The sequence below is a fragment of the Triticum aestivum genome, chromosome 4A (assembly GCF_018294505.1).
Source record: "Triticum aestivum cultivar Chinese Spring chromosome 4A, IWGSC CS RefSeq v2.1, whole genome shotgun sequence".
NCBI lineage: Eukaryota > Viridiplantae > Streptophyta > Magnoliopsida > Poales > Poaceae > Triticum > Triticum aestivum.
The window spans coordinates 702,513,923-702,522,421 of NC_057803.1; the positions used below are offsets into that span (position 1 = coordinate 702,513,923).

An 8,499-nucleotide genomic window follows, 5' to 3' on the forward strand; every position below is an offset into this window, starting at 1 on the left:
TTCCCACTTCAGGCAAGTACAACTGCATACTCGTCGTTGTCGACAAATTCACCCGCTACAGTCATTTCCTCTCTCTGAGCCACCCATTCACGGCGGCCAAGGTTGCGCACGCCTACTTGGAGAACATTTATAAACTCCATGGGCTTCCGGAGGCGATCGTATCGGACAGAGACCCAGTTTTCACGAGCAAGTTCTGGCAAGAGTTGTTCAAGATCATCGGATCCGAGCTCAACATGAGTACACTGTAGCACCCTCAAACCGACGGGCACTCTGAACGCGTCAACCAGTGCCTGGAGATATACTTAAGGTGCTTCACGCATGCCTGTCCAAGCAAATGGCACCAGTACCTCGCACTCGCAGAATTCTGGTACAACTCTTCCTTTCATTCTTCCTTGGGCACCTCACCTTTTGTTGCATTGTATGGCCATGAACCACGTCACTGGGGCATCGAGGCGGCCTCCACTTGCTCCATTCCCTCGCTCAAGGACTGGCTCGAGGAACGCAAGCACATGCAGCAAGTGCTGGCCGAGCACCTCCACCGGGCGCGCAACATCATGAAGGCGCAGGCTGACAAAAAGTGCACTGATCGCTCCTTCGTCGTCGGTGATGCGGTCTTCGTCAAGCTTCAACCCTACATACAAACGACGGTGGCACGTCGCGCAAACCACAAGCTTTCCTTCCGCTACTTCGGACCCTTCAAGATCATCCGCGTCGTCAACCTCGTCGCGTACGAACTGGATCTTCCCGCCGGCGCCAAGGTCCACCCCGTCTTCCACGTCTCTCAGCTACGGCGAGCACTCTCCAACAACACGACGGTGGAAGACAAGCTGCCCACCCCACCGGAGGAACCATTGTCGCCGGTGGCGATCATCGACACATGCTGGCCCAACACCCCCAGGGCCGGCGTGAGCAAGTATTCGTGCGCTGGTCTGACCCGTCCGTCCTCGACGCCACCTGGGAAGACGCCAGGTCCATGCGCGAGCGCTTTCCGGATCTGCTGGCTTGGGGACAAGCCAGCTCTCAAGGAGGAGGGGATGTCAGCGCACGAACAGCCAAGGCAGTCGAAGGCTTCACACCGAGACGCGTAAACGGCCGGCCCAAGAGGATCGCACAGCCCAACAGAAGATTCGTCGGGCCAGAATGGGCCCGTTGAGCCCGCTCGCCTGACGGCTCGCTACTTAACCCCCAGGCTACGAAGGGATCGGCATCCAGGCTGGATCAGGAACGAACGGCGGCTTCCTTCTTCCCCACCTACCTTCCTTCCTCTTCCTCAAGAACAGAGAGACCAATTTGTAATTCGAATCCAGAATTGTAATCGAGAGCTAGTAGTAGTAGATCGACCTGGTACCTAACACTACGTCTCCGTTATATACTGGCCAAGCAAAGCAAAATATCCACGAAAGATTCTGTACTTACGTCTCCTGCGAGCGGCTTTGATGGATTCTGCCACGATGGACTGGCCGGCCAAGTCGCCGCAGTCCAGCTCTGGCCTGGCGCAGTTTGCCGCCGGCCTCAGCAAGCGCCTCGCGGAAGAAAACCCCAATAACAACCTCGTCTTCTCGCCGCTGTCCATCTACACAGCTCTGTCGCTCCTGGCCGCCGGGGCCAGTGACGCCACTCTGAACGAGATCCTCCGCATCCTTGGCGCGCGGTCGTGTGGCGAGCTTGAGAGCTTCGTGTCCCGCATGGCGGCGGACGCGCTCCAGGACAGGTCCGCCTCGGGCGGTCCTCGTGTGGCGTTCGCGTGCGGCGTGTGGAGCGACCTGTCGCGGCCGCTGAAGACGGCCTTCCGCGAGGCCGTCGTGGGCACGTACAAGGCGGAGGCGAGCACCGTCAACTTCCGGGGCGCACCGGAGGAAGCACGTGGCCAAATCAACGCGTGGGCGGCTCAGGTGACCAAGAACCTCATCCGCAGCGTTCTCCCCAAAGGATCGATAAATCCAGCAATAACTCCGTCCTCGGCAACGCCGTGTACTTTAAGGGCAAGTGGGAGGACCAGCCGTTCGACAGGAGGCACACCATGCACGAACCCTTCTACCGGCTCGACCGCAGCCAGGTCGACGTGCCCTTCATGCAGAGTACAATGTCGCAGTTCGTCGCTGTGCACGACGGGTTCAAGGTACTCAAACTCCGTCATCGTCCCTATCCTCCTCCTCGATTCCGCAACCACACCTCCACGTATACCTATCCCGGGCCATATCCTAATGGTGCACCTGGTCGGTTTGGCCACCCTCCTAACCGACCATACATCGCCCTCCCCCATGTTCCTGGTCGGACTGGCTACCCTGGTAATGCATTTGGCAACCGCTACAAGCCTGATCCTTGGGCAGGCAACCCCTATCCATCCCAGCGTGCTGCTCCGTTGGTGTACTCCGGCCCCGATCGTACTGGGTACACGCAGTTCTCCATGTGCATATTTCTCCCGGACGCCCACGACGGCATGTGGTGGCTGCTGGAAACCTCCCGACCTGGGTTCCTGCACGACCACCTGCCGGAGCAGCAAATCGCCCTCTGCGAGTTCCGGATGCCAAAGTTCAAGCTGTCCTTCCATAGCAGCATCGTCGCCGTGCTCAAGAAGCTAGGGCTTGAGCTGCCGTTCTGTGAGCGTGGCAACCTATCTGACATGGTGGAGGACGATGGCTCTAGCTTGCCGGTAGTGGTGGGGGATGTCATCCACAAGGCTGTTGTCGAGGTAAACAAGGAAGGGACTGAAGCCGCCGCTGTCACTATGTTGGTCGGGGCTCTTGGATGCGCAAGGCCTCCGTCACCTCCAACACCTCCGCAGGTTGATTTCATTGCCGACCATCCATTTTCCTACTACATAGTGGATGAGGCGACTGGAGCTGTTGTCTTCGCGGGGCACTTCCTCGACCCATCCAAGGAGTAATAAATAGCTAGCTGTTGAGGTCGACAAACACATTTCTTTTCCTATTTTGAGTACAGCAGTGCTCCTACTTGTACTATGATGAATTTATATGTGCTTCAGTGTGATTATATTTAAAAGATGTCTTCTATATTTGTTATTCCAATAAAAATGTTGGTCACATAAACTGTGAACTCCCCCGTACAATTTACTCCCGCAGATAAAATATTCCTTTGCCCATGTTTCCTATTCTTAAGCCATCTTTCTTTCTACCTTGCGACCCGTGAAGCATATAGAGAATGCACTCGCTTGACAGTGGTATATATATGTACGAATTGTTAGACAGGTTCTCTTTCAATACACCCCTTAAAAAATTTAAAGGGCAACTTTCACCAATGAAAAATATAAGATTTGTTAGACTCTGGCGGTGTATACCATAACTCTGGCGCACGGCACTGTTCTGCTCATGGCGAGCTAAGTTCAATGGTTGCAGCTAAAATTCCATCGAGGGTTACCGTGTCATTATCATTGGTTATGGAGGTGATAGGGGGTCATGCCCAGAGAGCATGTACCCCATCACATCCCGTCGCCAAGGGGCACGCCGATCCTCACCATTGCATCGGCGCGTGACTTCATCTTCTGATAACATCCAGAGTTGGCCATGTGTTTTTCCACATATTCGGTAGTTGGCGTACTGAACTTGCAGCTGGGTCGGAGCTGTGGGTAGAGCGAGGTGAGGCGTTCGCCCTACTTTCATTTCGAGCGATTCTTTTTTATTAGGTATATGGATAAGTCACAGATTGATAGAAAAGTAATCTGGAAAATAAAAACCGGCTAAGAAAATCGTCGTCCCGTTGGGCCACGATGCTCGAATCGCCCGATAATCAGTTGTGTTGTTCGTCGCTCTAGTCTCCAAATGAACAGACCTTCCTTTGACACAAACCTTAGTAGGAGATACCAACAGGAGCATGTGCGCATTCCCAGCGGCCAACAAGAGCACGCATGGGCACCGCCCAGCAGGCGGTGCGTCAGGCCAGCAATCTGGGGATTGTTCTAGTGCTGGAGGGTAGGGATGAAAATGGAGCAGAAACGGGCGGAACTGGGTGCTATCGTATTTGTATTCATATTTTTATGCAGAAGCAGAAACAGATACAGAAACCCCAAAAATGAATATGAAAACAGATACTACCGGAAACGAACACGGAGCGGACACAGAAACAAAAGTTGGCGTTGACTTAAAACCCCTTGAATCCTAGAGAAAAACACACAAAAACAAACAAATTTAATAAATTGTTAACATGGCTACAAAGAAGATATGATTACGTTAGCAACTTACTGTAGTGTTGGAGGTGTAGCGGACAACTGCGTGTAGGGTCTAGCTGAGTACATGTGTGGTAGTAGAAGTTGGGCCTTAAATGATCCATTATGTTCATTTCCTCATTGTGTCATTGTCCATTGATTGGTTCTTGGGCTACAAAGCGGCATAGGTCTATAGACAAAATGTAAATTCCATATTCACGGAAGCGAAAAGTTCCGTTTCCACGTCCGTTCCACCGGAAAACACCATTTCGTTTTTGTTTCCGTTTCCGTATAAAAAAATCATTTTCATTTTTGTTTTGCAAATTCCGTTTTCGTTTTCATATTTCCTCTTTGTTTCTATTTTTTCTTCGGAAAAGCGGAAATATTCCAATCCATTTTCACCCCTACCCGAGGAGCTCGCCGATCGTCGCCATTGCATCGACATGTGACTTCATCTTCTGATGACACCACTACTAGAATCTGGAACTTTGCCTATTGCATAAGCAAAGTGTTTGCCTAATGCTACACTAGGCAAAGAGGAGTGGGCTGGAGCCCTGGTGGCGAAGTTAACTTTGCCTAGTCCTTTTCTATGGCTTCTCGTAAACACGTAAAAAAACCATACTGCCAAATGCAAAACAATTGTGTACTCAGAGTTGGTCAAGTCCTTTTCGTCATGTTCAATAGTTGTTCTGAACTTTCGTCATTCAAGCCAACTTCCCAAAGAAGAAGTTGGCGAGCAATGCCTCAGGGAAACATCCTGGAGGGCTAGCCCAGGAGGGCTAGCTGGTCTGGGTAATTTATGATCCTAACTTACTACAGAACAAATATGCATCATTGGTATGCTACAGTACCCTGGTGCCAAATAGGATATAGACACAGCTTGACATAACGGTCGTCAAGCATCAGAAACCCAATTTTTGCCCTAAGGCACAAGCATTGATGGGACATGCACAGCTGTAGCAACACAAGGGGCTCTTGCTATATCTGATGACATTCCTCTATTTGTTTCTTTCCCGATGCCTCCTAACCATATGTGTTTGCTGGAACCAGCATGATTTTGCGCCCACCATCATTTTACCTTGTTTACAAGAAACCTATTTAAGCGTAACCCATTGATGATTTTTTTACGCGCAGCAAATATGCACAAAAAGATGGGGTTTTATGTCTGTTCACACAAAAATGGGGCCAAATATATATATGTTGACAGTGTTGTCTAGACAGGTGAAGGTGGGTGGAAAAATTAATAAGATGCACTGTATAGATATGGCGAGCATGGTTTCCATAAGAACACACGTAATTTAGATCGAGAAACTGATTGAAGAAATCATTTGTAGCGATCCTTAGGTCTTCTCTACCAAGAGCAACCCCAATTTCCACTAACAAAAACAAAGAATATTTTTCTATAGATAAACAAAATAAAATGAAAAAAAGGAACATCCATTAGTGGCCTCTCTTCTTTATGAGATAATTACAGGGTATTAATCACCAATCGGAACATGTTTCTACTCCAAAACCAACTTTGTGCAATGAGGCTGCTAAGCGACGAGATAGACGATGAGATCGACATGATGGTGTCGTCTAGTGACATGATCGGTGTGGAGTGTTCTAAGAGCCAGAACCCGCGTCAATCATGATGGTGGAATAGGTCAAATAGGTTTGGATGCCAAGTCAGATTCCCATTTTGCCTAAGGGAAACATTGTGAAGGGCTGGTGTTTACACATTCAAACAATATTGGTTTATAAGTCATACAAAAATTACAAGAGAGATTGGATCCTAACTTACTATAGAACAAACTAGATGATACCCCCGTGGGTTGCGGGAACCTTGATAAAACATACGCATAAATAGGTGCTAAAGAACTAAAACTAATACAAAAACAAGTTTAAGATTGTTCTTGGTTTATATTTTAAAAACAGTAACACCTATGATGCATGTGACACCATGCTGTATAAGAAGAGAAAACTATTGGACTAAAGTCAACGGGGTGCCATTTAAAAATGGTGAAACATGGCCAACATATATTTTCACCAAGCGGGGTTGTTTTTCTACTTGTGATTGCCATGCATGATTGCGGTCATAGAGTTGCATGGCTAGATTAGTGACCAAATTGTGAGTTATGACATCATTATGATGTGGCATGGTTGCACGAGAAGAGAATAGTCACTACTAGGGAAAAGCCTAGCAGCAGCACGGGTTTTGGCCCTCTCAGTAGCGCGGGTACCGGCGCTACTAATAAGGCGCTACAGCTAACGTATAGCAGTAGCGCATGTTGACCCACGCTACTGCTACTGATGAATAGCTGTAGCGCTCTTTGGAAAAGGGCACTACTGATATTATCTGCAGCGCTGTTTAGCAGGAAGCGCTACTGGTAAGTCGGTGCTACTGCTAAATTTCCCCCCCTCGCTACTACTAGTTTTATTAGTTTTTTTCCTGCATATTTGTGTTTTATTTGTTTTGTATTTGAATAGGCTTTATACAATAATCTTTAGCATATCATCCACATACAAATGTAATCATAGCATATACATACAATTAGTCTCATCAAATCATGTCATCATCATAATCATCATCCAACACAAAGTGGTCTCTCGTCATCAATCTCGAAAATAGCGATACAAGTCTCGATTACTTGCAAATACATCGTCATCCATCTAAACAATGATATACGCGAGAATAGCTATCACTTTGAGTACATGAGTTCGTATCCCTTTCTCGCATTAGCGTGAACCTAAACTAAGTACTGCGTGTTGCTCGGAAACCGAAAACCGGTACACCTGGGCCTGACACTCCGGCCACTTGTCGTATATATACTCCTGGCGTAGCACTTCTTCGCCATCTATGATCTATGCACCTGCATCGTCACATGAGTCGATGATATGCAACATATATAGTTGAGCAACAGAAAGAGACAGACTTGGCAAAAATAGAAACAACATATCATAAGCATAAATAACAAAGTTCATCGTACCAAAAATGACCTAACTAGAGTGATTTTTGCTAGTCGAGGAGGAGGACTGTTTAATTACATCACAAATAAAGTTTCACCGTGCATAACTCAAAGTTTCGTCATAAAAGAAAGTATGGACTAGACTGACACATTGTCATATATCGACAATCACTCCATCATGTCGTGCCATCCATCCATGTCAGGGAGATAGTCATCGAGCTTAGTGAAAGGCTTCATGTCGAGACGCTGAGAGGCTCTCCATGTTCAGACGTCTTTCCGCGACATTTGTCCTTCTGCATGGAACATCCCTATTTTTCCGACGACCTCATTCATGATGATTTGGGCAAGTTCGCGCTGGATGTTATAGAACTCAGCTCGAAGTCGATGATCCTTGATATCTCCTATGTCCTTTGCCCATTGCAGAATATGGGCATCGCCAGATCTAGGTGCCATGTGAAGGTTCTGGTGATCCCGTCTGTACTCCAGCATGTGGTGTAGGACATAGAATCCATCATTACGAGAATCGTTCGGTTGCTGGATGCAGCAGAAGTCGGTCTTATGGCTAAAGATCGGCCCTGCCGCCCCTCCTCTTCTTGTCCCTAACCTCTCCACCCCTTGCTTGGTTGTAAAACATAGCACTGTCGAGAACATCTTTGATGTGGGTGTAATCCTTTTTGTGAATGTTCTTCGACGAGTCCAAGTAAAGAGCGTGGGAGAATCGGGGGTAGAGGATGATGAGGACGGCGCGCCCGCCGCTGCGCAAAGTAAGTACACCTCAAATTAATTAGCCTCCACCGTGCAAATGAATTATTGAAATCGAAGGAAGGATAGCAGCACGGATGACTTACACGGGATGATAAGGCACGAGAATCGCCTCCTTGTCCTTATTGGCGAGCATGAAACTGACAATGTAATCCCTCGCATATTCATGATGCTCTGCACAGACTCCCAAGAAGCCCTCGTGCATGTAGTACGGGTCAGCGACACAGATAAAATGTATCTGCTCAACCCCAATGATGTAGTTCATGTGCAAGGCATAAAGGCGGACAAACGTAAAATCCAGCTTCTTCACGTGAAACATGTCGAATATGTAATCGAATCAGAGGAAGAACTTATCCGCGGGGAAGCCGTCGACGTACGACATTTGCCGCGGAACGTTAACCACGTAGAGTGGGTATCCTGGATCTTTTGAGGCGATGAGGCCTTTCTGTACCCGCAGCACATCGTCATGAAGTCTCCTTAGATCGCCGAATCTGGCCCGTAGTGCTGTTTCAGGTAGGATTGGTCGACCGGGGATATGCCATTTATCCTCATCGGTGATATCTACACGGTCCTGAAGCCGAGGCTGCTGAGGCGGCTGGATCATAGAATTAGCTTTTTTGCCTTTCC

At 48.3% G+C, this 8,499-nt stretch overlaps 1 pseudogene; it reads left to right on the top strand.

Annotated features, from left to right (window-relative positions):
• The first annotated feature begins 1,422 nt into the window (after positions 1-1,422).
• On the top strand, positions 1,423-2,905 carry LOC123083226 (putative serpin-Z8; annotated as a pseudogene).
• Positions 2,906-8,499: the final 5,594 nt, after the last annotated feature.